Source organism: Eriocheir sinensis, chromosome 13 (genome assembly GCF_024679095.1).
Source record: "Eriocheir sinensis breed Jianghai 21 chromosome 13, ASM2467909v1, whole genome shotgun sequence".
Classification (NCBI taxonomy): Eukaryota; Metazoa; Arthropoda; class Malacostraca; order Decapoda; family Varunidae; genus Eriocheir; species Eriocheir sinensis.
The window spans coordinates 19,312,110-19,324,802 of record NC_066521.1 but is presented as its reverse complement, the minus strand read 5'-3'; the positions used below and the strand labels follow the sequence as shown (position 1 = coordinate 19,324,802).

The window sequence follows — 12,693 nt, the reverse complement described above, 5'->3', positions numbered from 1 at the left end:
TGACAGTTTCGACCTAATTCCGTGGACTTTCATGCATCAGGCCTTTGTTAATCATTACTATCAGTCATTCACTCCCTCCTCTGCTTATGTTCCTTTCTTCCTTCCTTTCTCTTCTTTTCCTACTGCCTCGGGGTTTCTGGTGCTCCTTTTCTTTCTTCCCTTCTTCCTTTCACTCAATCACTCAAGAGACACAGGTTCATATTTTTTCTTTCTTCCCTTCTTCCTTTCACTCAATCACTCAAGAGACGCAGGTTCATATCTTTTTAAACGTATCAGGCTCCCACGACGACTACTTTCCAAGGCCACAGAGATGATCAATAGGGTTTTCATGGGTGATTTTTCCCTTTCATGATGCAGAGGTCGTGTAAATCTATACCTAGGATCGCAGAACAACCTCATGACAACCCCAGCAACTTGTACGGGAGGATTTTCAGACAGGGGAAGTGAGGTGTCGAGGCGTTGAAGAATACGGATCACACACTCACACTCACTCAAGAGACACAGATTCATATTTTTTAAGCGTATAAGGCTCGCAGAACAGCCCATGACAACCCCAGCAGCTTTTAAGGGAGGCTTTTCAAACAGGGAAAGTGAGGTGTTGAGGGGTTGAAGAATACAGATCACACACTCACTCAACACACACACACACACTCAAAACACGAGCGTCAAATCATGCTCTCTCACTCCAGCTTTTCAGGCAGGGGAAGTGAGACGTCGAGGCGTTGAAGAATACAGATCACACACTCACACTCACTTACTCAACACACACACACACACACACATACTCAAAACACGAACGTCAAATCATGCTCACTCACTCAAAGCCTGCACTAATACCACTCGTCATTCTTTGCCCAAACAAATCCTTACTATCACAGAGCTCTTTCACAGAAGCATTACTCGGCACACAAGGACAGAGCGGTGAGGCCTGACAGCGTCCACCGTGACTAATAATAATAATGATAAAAACTACTGTGGAATCAAGCGAAGTGTTTTATAGAGGTGAGGTTCAGGTGTTTGTGTTGGTGTTGTGTTCTGTTTAGTCTTCCTCTTATAGGTGACTCGACAGGTTATCATCACCTTTATTAACGCCAGAAGAAGGTGAGGACAGGTAAGAGGTGATAGGTGTTGTTGTATCATTCCCTTAGTAACCGATAACTCTCTCTCTCTCTCTCTCTCTCTCTCTCTCTCTCTCTCTCTCTCTCTCTCTCTCTCTCTCTCTCTCTCTCTCTCATAGTTTACAGACCAATCAATGTCAAAACGCAAGCCGTATTATCTTATCTGAAACTCGCTCTAGCACCACTTGAACTACACTTTTATATACTCTCTCTCTCTCTCTCTCTCTCTCTCTCTCTCTCTCTCTCTCTCTCTCTCTCTCTCTCTCTCTCTCTCTCTCTCTCTCTCTCTCTCTCTCTCTCTCTCTCTCTCTCAGGTACCGTACGCAGTTAGTCCCCTTTCGCGTATCACAACAAACACTATATTTCTACCTTATAAGACGCACCCCTCTCGTTATCTCTCTCTGTATCTTTACCTCTCTATCTTTACGAGCCAAAAGTTCGCTTCCCTGATTGTTTTTCCCTTTTCAGGACGACGAAGCTGGACTTGTTTACGCCCCGCTGCCGGCACGCCACAACAACTGGTTTTTGTGGCGCTGGGAGAGGCGTGATGGACAGCGGGTTAAATATTACAATCTCCTTAATTGGTGTGGCCCTGCCGTGGGTGTGGTGCGGTGTGGTGGTGCAAGGACTGGGCTGGGGTGGGACGGGTTCGTTGATGGTGAAGGGGTGGTGATGAAAACATAATTAATAATGGTGTTGGGGTGATAATGGTGGTGGTGACAGTATGAATAATAGTGGTAGTAGTAGTGGTAGCACGAGTAGGTGGTAATGGTAACTAGTAGTGTGGTGTTAGTGTTAATCGAGGTGGTGCTGGTGAAAGACTAACAAACAGACAATGGATGACAGCAAGGCAGTTTAGTTCCTAAGAGTTAATCATTCCCGGCAGGAGTTTGCTCTGCCTCCTCCGCTAACCCAAAGCCGCAGCCGTACCTGCAGCACCGCCGAGAACACGAACACGGCCGCCTCCAGCAGCATGCCGACCAGCGCGAGGGGCACGAACGAGCAGAACACGTAGATGAAGCTGACGCGCTGCTCCATGGCCGAGGACTTGTCTGGGTGGGCGCCTCGCACGCCACCCCTCACCACGAGCCTCTCCAGCGTCACACTAAACGTGGGCGCCGCCACCTCCGCGGCGGGAGGAAATGGCCGGCCCTTCGCCAGCTTCCCTGAGGGTCCCCGGCTCGGACTCACTGTTCTGGGTATCGGCGACGCGGCGGCGGCGTCCGCTTCCTCCTAACAAGGATGGGACCTCGTCTTGCCGTTTAGTAAGAAAGGAGCCTCAAGGCCGCTGCTAAAGGTCACTCCCAGGCCGTCTAGTTGCTAAGGTCCTGTGCGCACTATTGCTCTTGGGACGCGCGGCGCCGCACAGCACAAGTCGCACACTGCGCCAAACTCGCGGCGTCCACACGTTTTGGTGACCAGGGTCGGGGCGTGGGGCGGCTCCTCGCACAGCCGGGCCAGGGGGCGCGGCTCACTCACTGCCAACAGCCACTAACGACCCACATTTATATTTTGCTGGGTGTGCAAAACCTGTTGCCGCACCTTTGAAGAGCGAGTGACAGGCGGGCAGTCACCGAACACCTCGCCTTGGGCCCAATCCTTGAGTTATGTTGTTCTTGCCACGAAAAATTGAGTGAAGCGCGGTAGGCAAAACAATATATTAATCGTCTTGTCGCTCACAATCCACCGTCAGGGTCACGCTGCCCCACACTCGACTTTCGCCCTTGTTACCTGCAACGCGGTACGAGGCAGAGCACGCGGCGATGGAGCGACGGACGAGTGACGATGCGCGGGGCACGATGCTACGCCGACGGTGCGCGCGGGAAGAGTGAACGGCGCTGACTGAGACAGGACGTGAGGCAGTGTGTGTGTGTGTGTGTGTGTGTGTGAGAGAGAGCGGGCGGGGCATATGGGCACCACACCACTACAGCCCCACGCAATACACACACACCATCAACACACACTCGGGATACTCTCCGGTTGCCACACGCGCTTGCAACTCAATCCACGGACTTCCACTTCCTTTCGCTGGTTTTCAATTTTTCATGGATCCCGGCAATGGCTACTCCCTCGGCGGCTACTCCCCTCACGCCCTTCGCCTGCCACACGTGTCACAACAACCGCAGCGCCTCCCCCACGCCCCTCCGAAGCGCCCTTGACCTGCACGTCCACGAACCAGCAAAAGAAGTCTCTCGCCTGTCGGATGTTATGACTTCGGCGACGCACCTCAGCCCGGCGTGTATTTATACCTCCCAAACGGTGCTTCTAAAAGGCGACGACGTGGCCTACATCGACGCCGCCACACCTGTGCACACATACGAACACACACAGGCACACACACACACACAAACACACAGACACAGTCCATCACCTCCCTCCCTCCCTACACACAAGCACCCCGTATATGACAGCCGAGTTATAACAAAAGCGAATCGACTGCTATTGGTATTTCTCTTTCGTCGAGTCAAGTAGAAGTTTCAGCATTAAAAGTAGTAGTAGTAGTAGTAGTAGTAGTAGTAGTGGTAGTAGTAGTAGTAGTAGTAGGGGCAGTATTAGAGGCAGTATCTGTATTGAGGTTTCTGTGTCAGTCATATAATTAAAAACAGAAAACAAAACGAGGCAGGGAAAACGGGAGGAAAAAGCGAGATTATCAACGCATGAGAATGAAAACAACAACAACAAAAAAGGAAAACAAAGCAACCATCAGCATTCAGGAGAGAACAACACACCCATAAGCATCATAACTAACATCTTCCTAGTATTGGGGTAGCACGGCACGCAACACAACCTCTGGACATGCCAAACACCTCCAAGCTTGTCCCTGAGGTTAGAGCGAGTGTCCTGTAGCCTCCTAATGTCCTCCGCGCTCCTCTGCTTCTATTCCTTTCTTCCTCTCTTTCTTTTCCTACTGCCTCGGGGTTTCTGGTTTTCCCTTTCTTTCTTCCCTTCTTCCTTTCACTTCCTTTTTCTCCTCTTGGTAATTCCGTCCTTCGCTTTTTACTTTCCTATCGCTGTTTGTTTTGTTTGTTTTCCTTTCTCCTCGTTCGTTCTTGCTGGTTATCTCTTTTTCTCAGTTTTTTTTTTGTTTTTTTGTATGCTCCCATTTCTCGTTTCTCTTGTTTTTTCCACTTTCTTTTCTTCTTCTTCCTGTGTTTCGTGTTTTTTCGTATGTTATCTTTTTTTTTCTTTCTTCCGGTTATTCCTTTCTTTCTTTTCTTCCCTCGTTCGGTGTTTCTTTGTGTACTCTTGTTCTTCTTTTCTTCCTCTGGTTATTCCTATTTTCCTTTTTCTTTCTATCTCCCGTGTTTTTTTTCGTATGCTCTCGTTTCTCTTTCCTTCTTCTGGTTATTCCTCTCTTTTTTTCTTTCTTCTTCTTCTTCCTACGTCATTTGTTTCTCCGTTATGTCCTCGTTCCTCTTTTCTTCTTTTTTTCTTCTCGGGGCATCTGTTCTTGGTTCGTTCTCCCGTTCTCTTTCCTTCCTCTGGTTATTCCTCTCTTTTTTCTTTTCTTCTTCTTCGTGCGTCATTTGTTTCTCCGTTATGTCCTCGTTCCTCTTTTCTTTTTTTTTTCTTCTCGGGTCATCTGTTTCTTGGTTCGTTCTGCCGTTCTCTTTCCTTCCTCTGGTTATTCATCTCTTTTTTATTTTTCTTCTTGCGTCATTTGATTCATCTTCTCATTTTTTTCCTTCCCCTCGTATTTATCTCCCTCTCTTTTCCTTCTTGTTCGTCTTTGGCAACGTTTCTTTCTTTTCATCCGCTAATATTTTCCTTCTTTCTCTCCCTTTAACTCTGTGTCATTTGTTTCTTCGTATCTTTTTCCCTCTTTTTTCCTTCTTCCTTTCTTCTAATTCTCCACTCCTTTAATTTTTTCTGGTATTTTACACTTTTTTCCTTCCTGTTTTTCTCTGTTTCTTCGTATCCTCTCTCGTTGTTTTCCTTTCTACTCTTATTTTCACGCTTTTTCCTTTTCTTCCTGTTTATTCTGTTGCTTCGGATGCCCCTTTCCTTTCTTTCTTCTCGCGGTATTTCTCTCTTTTTCTTTCCTCTTCGTACTTGATTTCCCTAATGCTTATATTGTACCATTTCTCCAGCTGGTAGTTTCTTCTTCTTTTTATTTCTTCGTTTTGTTTTGATGTGTTATGTTCCACGCCTTCCTCCCACTCTTATTCATTAACTCTTTATCTGATTCTTGTTAGGTCTGTTGCTTCTAATGTCTCCTGCTTAGTAGCTTCTCAATTTACTTCGTTTCTCCTACATTTGTCTAACTCTTTTTCCCACTTAATGTGTTTACTACGATTAGTATTTACGATTACGATTATTACTTGCGATTATTACTACGATTATTACTTGCGATTATTGCCACGATTTTCTCCTTTTCTTATTTCTCAATCTTTCCTTCTTTGTACTTTGTCGTGTTTTTTTTTATGTTCCTTTCCTCGTAACTCCTAATTTTCTTCATCGTTTTTTTATAGTTTCTTCAACACGTGGCGCACCATTTTTATTTCTCTCTCTTTCCTCACATCTTGTTTATCGTGTCGTATCTAGTGATCCTTTTCTTCGTAACTCTTCATTTTCTTAATCGTTTTTCATCGTCTCTTCTAAAATTTGTATGACTTTTTATTTCTCTCTCTTTCTTCACATCTTGTTTATCGTGTTGTATCTAGTGTTCCTTTTCTTCGTAACTCTTCATTTTCTTAATCGTTTTTCATCGTCTCTTCTAAAACGTGCAGGGCCCTTTTTATTTCTTCCTCCTTCTTCACATCTTCTTTATCGTGTTGTATCTAATGTTCCTTTTCTTCGTAACTCTTCATTTTCTTAATCGTTTTTCATCGTCTCTTCTAAAACGTGCAGGGCCCTTTTTACTTCTTCCTCCTTCTTCACATCTTCTTTATCGTGTCGTATCTAGTGTTCCTTTTCTTCGTAACTCTTAATTTTCTTAATCGTTTTTTTTCATCGTCTCTTCTAAAACGTGCAGGGCCCTTTTTATTTCTTCCTCCTTCTTCACATCTTCTTTATCGTGTTGTATCTAACGTTCCTTTTCTTCGTAACTCTTCATTTTCTTAATCGTTTTTTTCATCGGCTCTTCTAAAACGTGCACGGCCCTTTTTATTTCTTCCTCTTTCCTCACATCTTCTTTATCGTGTTGTATCTAATGTTCCTTTTCTTCGTAACTCTTCATTTTCTTAATCGTTTTTTTCATCGTCTCTTCTAAAACGTGCAGGGCCCTTTTTATTTCTTCCTCCTTCTTCACATCTTCTTTATCGTGTTGTATCTAATGTTCCTTTTCTTCGTAACTCTTCATTTTCTTAATCGTTTTTTTCATCGGCTCTTCTAAAACGTGCAGGGCCCTTTTTATTTCTTCCTCCTTCTTCACATCTTCTTTATCGTGTCGTATCTAGTGTTCCTTTTCTTCGTAACTCTTCATTTTCTTAATCGTTTTTTTCATCGGCTCTTCTAAAACGTGCACGGCGCTTTTTATTTCTTCCTCTTTCCTCACGTCTTAATTTTCCTGTTGCTTCTAATGCCCCTCTCTCCGTAGCTCCTCTCCTTCTTCCTCCTCCTCTCATCGTCTCTCCTACACGTGTCCGACCCTTTTTATTTTTTCCTCTTTCCTCACATTTCAATTTTCCTGTTGCTTCTAATGCCCCCCTCTCCGTAGCTCCTTTCCTTCTTCCTCCTCCTCTCATCGTCTCTCCTACACGTGTCCGACCCATTTCCTCATTTCATTTACAGTCAGCCACTTGACATGCACTCCACGTACTCAAGAAACCCTAGACCACACATACCATTCACTCCTACCAAGAAATAGCCCGTAGCCGCCACTCAGGGCAAAGATTTTCCCACACACGCGAGTTCCCTGAAAACCATGAGACAAAGGAGGGCAGTGCCAAGCCGAGGAGTCGAAATAATCAGGCAAGTATTTTCATGAGAGCCATTTCTTACGCCCCCGCCGCCACCTCCACTACCGCCATCACCATCACCACCATCATGCTCATATCTTAGGCCTGAGTCATCTTCCTCTTACTCTTCCTTCTACGTTCTTTATACGCCCTCTTACTTTATTATTTATATCCCATATGTTCATCTTCTTTTCCTTACCCTACTCTACTTCCTCACTGAACCTTAAATGATCTTGTTTCTCCTCTTTATCTTCTTTTTCGTTTTCTTTTTCTTTTTCTTTTTCTTATGTATCTTCCTCTTCCTCTTATATAATTTCCTATCCCATTCGTGAAGTCCATGTTTTCCTCTTGCTCCTCTTCTTCCTTACTCCTTTTCCTCCTTGCAGTCTAAATCTCTCTTTCTTTCTCCTCTTCTTAAGTCTGAATTTTCCTCTTCCTCTTCCTCCTCTGTCATGGTGTCCTCTTAAATCATTGTCTATTCCATTCTTGAAGTTTAATTTTTCCTCTTGCTCCTCCTCTTCCTTACTTCTCTCCTTATCCCCTTTCTACTCTTCTGAAATCTAAATCCTCCTTTTCCTCTTCCTTCATGCCATTAGGATCTCTTATCTCTTATCTATCCCATTTCCGAAGTCTAATTTACCCTCTACTTCCTATTCTGAAATCTAAATCCTTTCCTTCCTCTTCCTTCACGCCATTAGGATCTCTTATCTCATTATCTGTCCCATTTCCGAAGTCTAATTTACCCTCTACTTCCTATTCTGAAATCTAAATCCTCCTTTTCCTCTTCCTTCTATGTCATTAGGATCTCTTATCTCATTATCTATCCCATTTCCGAAGTCTAATTTATCTTCTACTTCCTATTCTGAAATCTAAATCTTCCTTTTCTTCTTCCTCTTCCTCATGTATCCTTACGACCTCTTATATCACTATCCATTCCATTTGCCTGAGTCATCCTCTTCCGACTCTTTTTATTCCTCTTCCATCTCTTCCTTCCTCTCTTACGTCGTCACGGCCTCTTACATCATCCCAAACAGGTAATTTTCTTCTTCCTCTTCTTTCTCTTCTCATTTTTCTACTTCGTGATCTCTTATTTGTAGAGTCTAACACCTTCCGCATTCCTGAGTCCTTCGATGCTTTCTCTTCTTTAATTTTCTTTCTTCTTCATTAACTCTTTTCCTTCTTTCCTCTCTTTTCCTTCTTGATCTATCTTGTACACTATCGCCTTCCCTATCTCTCTCTCTCTCTCTCTCTCTCTCTCTCTCTCTCTCTCTCTCTCTCTCTCTCTCTCTCTCTCTCTCTCTCTCTCTCTCTCTCTCTCTCTCTCTCTCTTGCTCCTAAATTCTAAAACCTTATACCTTTTAGTCCTCCTCTTCTAATTCTCTTTCTTCCTCATGACCAATTATTTATAGAACATCACCTTCCCTATTCCAAAAGCTATCCCTGTTTTCCTCCTCCTCCTCCTCCTCCTCCTTCTTCTTCTTCTTCTTCTTCATCTTATTTCTCTCTCTCCACCTCTTTTATCTTTTCTTCTTATAATTTCTTTTCTTCCCAATGACCAATTATTTGTACAACATCAAATTCCCTGTTCCAAAAGCTCCATATCTTTTTCCTCCTCCTCCTCCTCCTTCTTCTTCTTCTTCATCTTATTTCTCTCTCTCCACCTCTTTTATCTTATCTTCTTATAATTTCCTTTCTTCCTCATGACTAATTATTTGTACAACATCAAATTCCCTGTTCCAAAAGCTATCCCTATGTTCCTCCTCCTCTTCCTTCTTCTTCTCCTTCTTCATCTTATTTCTCTCTCTCCACCTCTTTTATCTTTTCTTCTTATGATTCCCTTTCTTCCCAATGACCAATTATTTGTACAACATCAAATTCCCTGTTCCAAAAGCTCCATATCTTTTTCCTCCTCCTCCTCCTCTTTATACTTCTTCTTCATCTTATTTCTCTCTCTCCACCTCTTTTATCTTTTCTTCTTATTATTTCGTTTCTTCCCAATGACCAATTATTTGTACATCATCAAATTCCCTGTTCCAAAAGCTCCATATCTTTTTCCTCCTCCTCCTCCTCTTTCTTCTTCTTCTTCATCTTATTTCTCTCTCTCCGCCTCTTTTATCTTTTCTTCTTATGATTCCCTTTCTTCCCAATGACCAATTATTTGTACAACATCAAATTCCCTGTTCCAAAAGCTCCATATCTTTTTCCTCCTCCTCCTCCTCCTTCTTCTTCTTCTTCATCTTATTTCTCTCTCTCCACCTCTTTTATCTTTTCTTCTTATAATTCCCTTTCTTCCCCGTGACCTATAATTTGTACACCCTTACCTTCACTGTTTCTAAACGTCTCCATATCTCCCCCTCCTCCTCCTCCTCCTCCTCCTTAGTCTTATCTATCTCCTGATGCTGCCCCGTTCGTGCCTTCCTCAGTAACCATATCACGTTCGCTCGGAAAGGCCGAACACCGCCCTCCACTGGTTCGGCTTGCAACTCTACTCTTTGTTACACGTGTCACATAGATACAGCCTATTTAACCACGGCTAATGAATTCCCACTCGCCTCCTCTCTCTCTCTCTCTCTCTCTCTCTCTCTCTCTCTCTCTCTCTTGTGTGCTATTTTTATCCCATATCGTCTCGGGTTTATGGGAAATACTCTGTGTGTGTGTGTGTGTGTGTGTGTGTGTGTGTGTGTGTGTGTGTGTGTTGACACCCTCCACCTGGTCTGGCAGTCGACTCACTTGACACACACACACACACACACACACACACACACACACACACAAGACAAACGAGGACATACACTCACTTTTCCACGTCATTTCTATATATTAATCTCTCTCTCTCTCTCTCTCTCTCTCTCTCTCTCTCTCTCTCTCTCACCCCCCCCCTCTCCCCGCCATTCCTCAGCACCCACGCGCCTCCCGGTCCAAGCTTTGTGGCCGGCGCTGCGTGGGGGCAAAAAGCAGTGACATAATTGAGGGGAGTTTGTAAGAGACCCGACAACTTCCCTTACGAGGCTCCGGTAAACGGGGTGACCAACGCTGTATGATTCCCTCCCCACACCTTTCTTTTTTTCTTTGCTTATATGTCTGTTAGGTCGCTTGTGTGTGTGTGTGTGTGTGTGTGTGTGTGTGTGTGTGTGTGTGTGTGTGTATGTTATCTGTGTTTGTATGTCTGTATGTCTCTTTGCTTGTAAGGATGGCACATACTAAATGATTTCCTTCACCTCCACTTTTTCTGCTTCTATACTTGTGTGTGTGTGTGTGTGTGTGTGTGTGTGTGTGTGTGTGTGTGTGTGTGTGTGTGTGCGTGTGATGGATTGTGGGGGTGACTTATGCTAAATGATTTCCACCACCGTTTTTTTTTGCCCCCTCTAACTGTCTGTCTGCTCATGTGTGTGTTTGTACTTGTTTGTTTGTTTGAGTCTGTGTTTGTGTGTTTGTTTGTCTGTTTATCTGTAGGGATGACTCACGTTAAATGATTTCCAATACCTCTTTTTTTTTTTTTGCGTCTATCTCTCTGTTTGGTTGTGTGTGTGTGTGTGTGTGTGTGTGTGTAGTTAGTTAGTTGTTTGCGTCTGTTTTCTCCGCCTTTCTTTGCCTTTCTACCTGTTTGCTTGGCTGTTTGGTTGTGTGTGTGTGTGTGTGTGTGTGTGTGTGTGTGTGTGTGTGTGTGTGTGTGTGTGTGTGTGTGTGTGTGTATTTTCTCCGCCTTTCTTTGCCTTTCTACCTGTTTGCTTGGCTGTTTGATTGTGTGTTTCTTTACTTGAGTGTCTGTCTGTATGTCTTCTTGCTTAGGTGTGTGGCTGTGTGCTTACTGTGTTTGTCTGTCTGTCTGTGTGTCTTACCTCGCTGTGTGGATCATGTGGGTGTTAATCTGTCTACGCACGCACACACGGACACGCACACATGGACTCGCATACATAACAGCGACAGAACAATACATACACATCAAACTCATGCATACTTAGTTTTTTTACGTCATTACCAGTACTGCGCATCTCTCTCTCTCTCTCTCTCTCTCTCTCTCTCTCTGCTCCGAGCGTCTGTTTCTAGCTATTTCTCTCTTGTTTTTTCACCACACGTATTTTTTTCTCTTTTCCTCATTTTTTCCTTCCATTTTTCTGTCTGGATATATTAAGATGAGTAGTGGTGACTCTCTCTCTCTCTCTCTCTCTCTCTCTCTCTCTCTCTCTCTCTCTCTCTCTCTCTCTCCATTCACAAAGAAGCAGGGCAGCCCAAGAAGGTGTTACCCATCCTCTCCTTCCCCGCCTCCCACTCATTACCGAACACGGCTGAGCGACCTCGCGGGGCCCAGTGACTAACACCTCCTCCCGTGAGTAAGCCGCCGCCCGGGAAACAAGGAGGGGAGACTAGATGAGGTAAGGGAGCGAGAGGAAGGAGGGAAGAGCTGGGATACAGAAGAGAGGGTACGGTAAAACAAAGGAGCGGAGAGGAAGGATGGAGAGGACAGTGTTATTGAGAGACAGAGGGGAAGGTAGTCAAGGTCAAGGTAGTAGAGGAAGGATGAAGAGGAGGCTGGTATAGGGAGAGAGGGATGTAGGAGCAGGAGAGGGGAGGAGGGGTGGAGTGGACAGTGGTAGGTATGGATGAAGTGGGTGGTATAAGGAGAGAGGGATGGAGGAGCAGAAGAGAAGGGAAGGTACAGTACAGGGATGGAGAAGAGGGAACAGAGGCATTAGAATGGAGGAAAGTGAAGAAGAGAAGGAATGAGGTATCTGATGAAGGAAAACGTCTATGCAGATACTCAGATGAAGGAAGAGTAGATGAAAAGAAGCTGGGAGAGAAGGAAGGAAAACATTGCCCTGGAAGAAGATAGAGAGATGATAGTAAGATTGGGTAAAGGGAATGAAGGATAGAGAGAGAGAAAGAGATAAAAAGGTAAGATGGAAGAGTGGAAGGGATGGAAGATGAGAGGGAATAAGAGACGGGTAAGAGGAGGGGAGTAAGAGGGAACGCAGAAACATAGTAATGAGATGAAAGGGGAGAAGAAAATGGGGATGATGATGCTGGTACAGGGAGGAAAGTTGTACAGATCAGAGGTGAAAGAGAGGAAGAGAGGGAGAGAGAGAAGCGAACAGAGGGAAGAGAAGAAGGAAAGCAATTACACGAAGAGGAGAGGAAGATGAGGAAGAAGATAGAAAAAAGAAAAAAAAGAAAATGGATATAATAACAGAAGGATGAGAGAGAGGAGGAGAGAAGGAGTGAGTGGGAGAACAAGGCAGAGAAGAGGAAGAGGAGAAGGAGGAAAAGAAGGAAGGAGGAGGAGGAGGAGGAAAAGAAGGATGGAGGAGGAGGAGGAGGAGGAGGCTACAAAAGACCCACGTAACTTAGAGGCTTAGTCCTTATGCTTCACACACACACACACACACACACACGCACACACACACACACACAATGACCAGCATCAATGGAAGACACATGAAGGGCCACGTGCTGAGGAGGAGGAGGAAGAGGAGGAGGAGGACGAGGAGGAGGAGGAGGAGGGCATCGATAGGCTACAGGTCTAAAAAAAAAAAAAGTCTATTGTGTAGTATAAGGAGAGAGAGAGAGAGAGAGAGAGAGAGAGAGAGAGAGGATTCTTGTTGACTCTTGACGTCATTCGGTAATTCCCCTCGAGCCTATCTCTCTCTCTCTCTCTCTCTCTCTCTCTCTCTCTCTCT

The 12,693-nt window shown here is 44.6% G+C and overlaps 1 protein-coding gene and 1 long non-coding RNA gene across 2 annotated transcripts in view; both read right to left on the bottom strand.

Moving 5' to 3' along the window:
- LOC126998130 (cAMP-specific 3',5'-cyclic phosphodiesterase 4C-like) overlaps positions 1–12,693 on the bottom strand; it is a 67,021-nt gene that overhangs the window by 33,274 nt on the left and 21,054 nt on the right.
- LOC126998131 (uncharacterized) lies at positions 8,635–8,938 on the bottom strand. Its single transcript, XR_007752645.1, has 2 exons — positions 8,828–8,938; positions 8,635–8,679 (listed from the first exon to the last, which is right to left on the bottom strand). It is a non-coding gene; the product is annotated as an uncharacterized LOC126998131 (long non-coding RNA).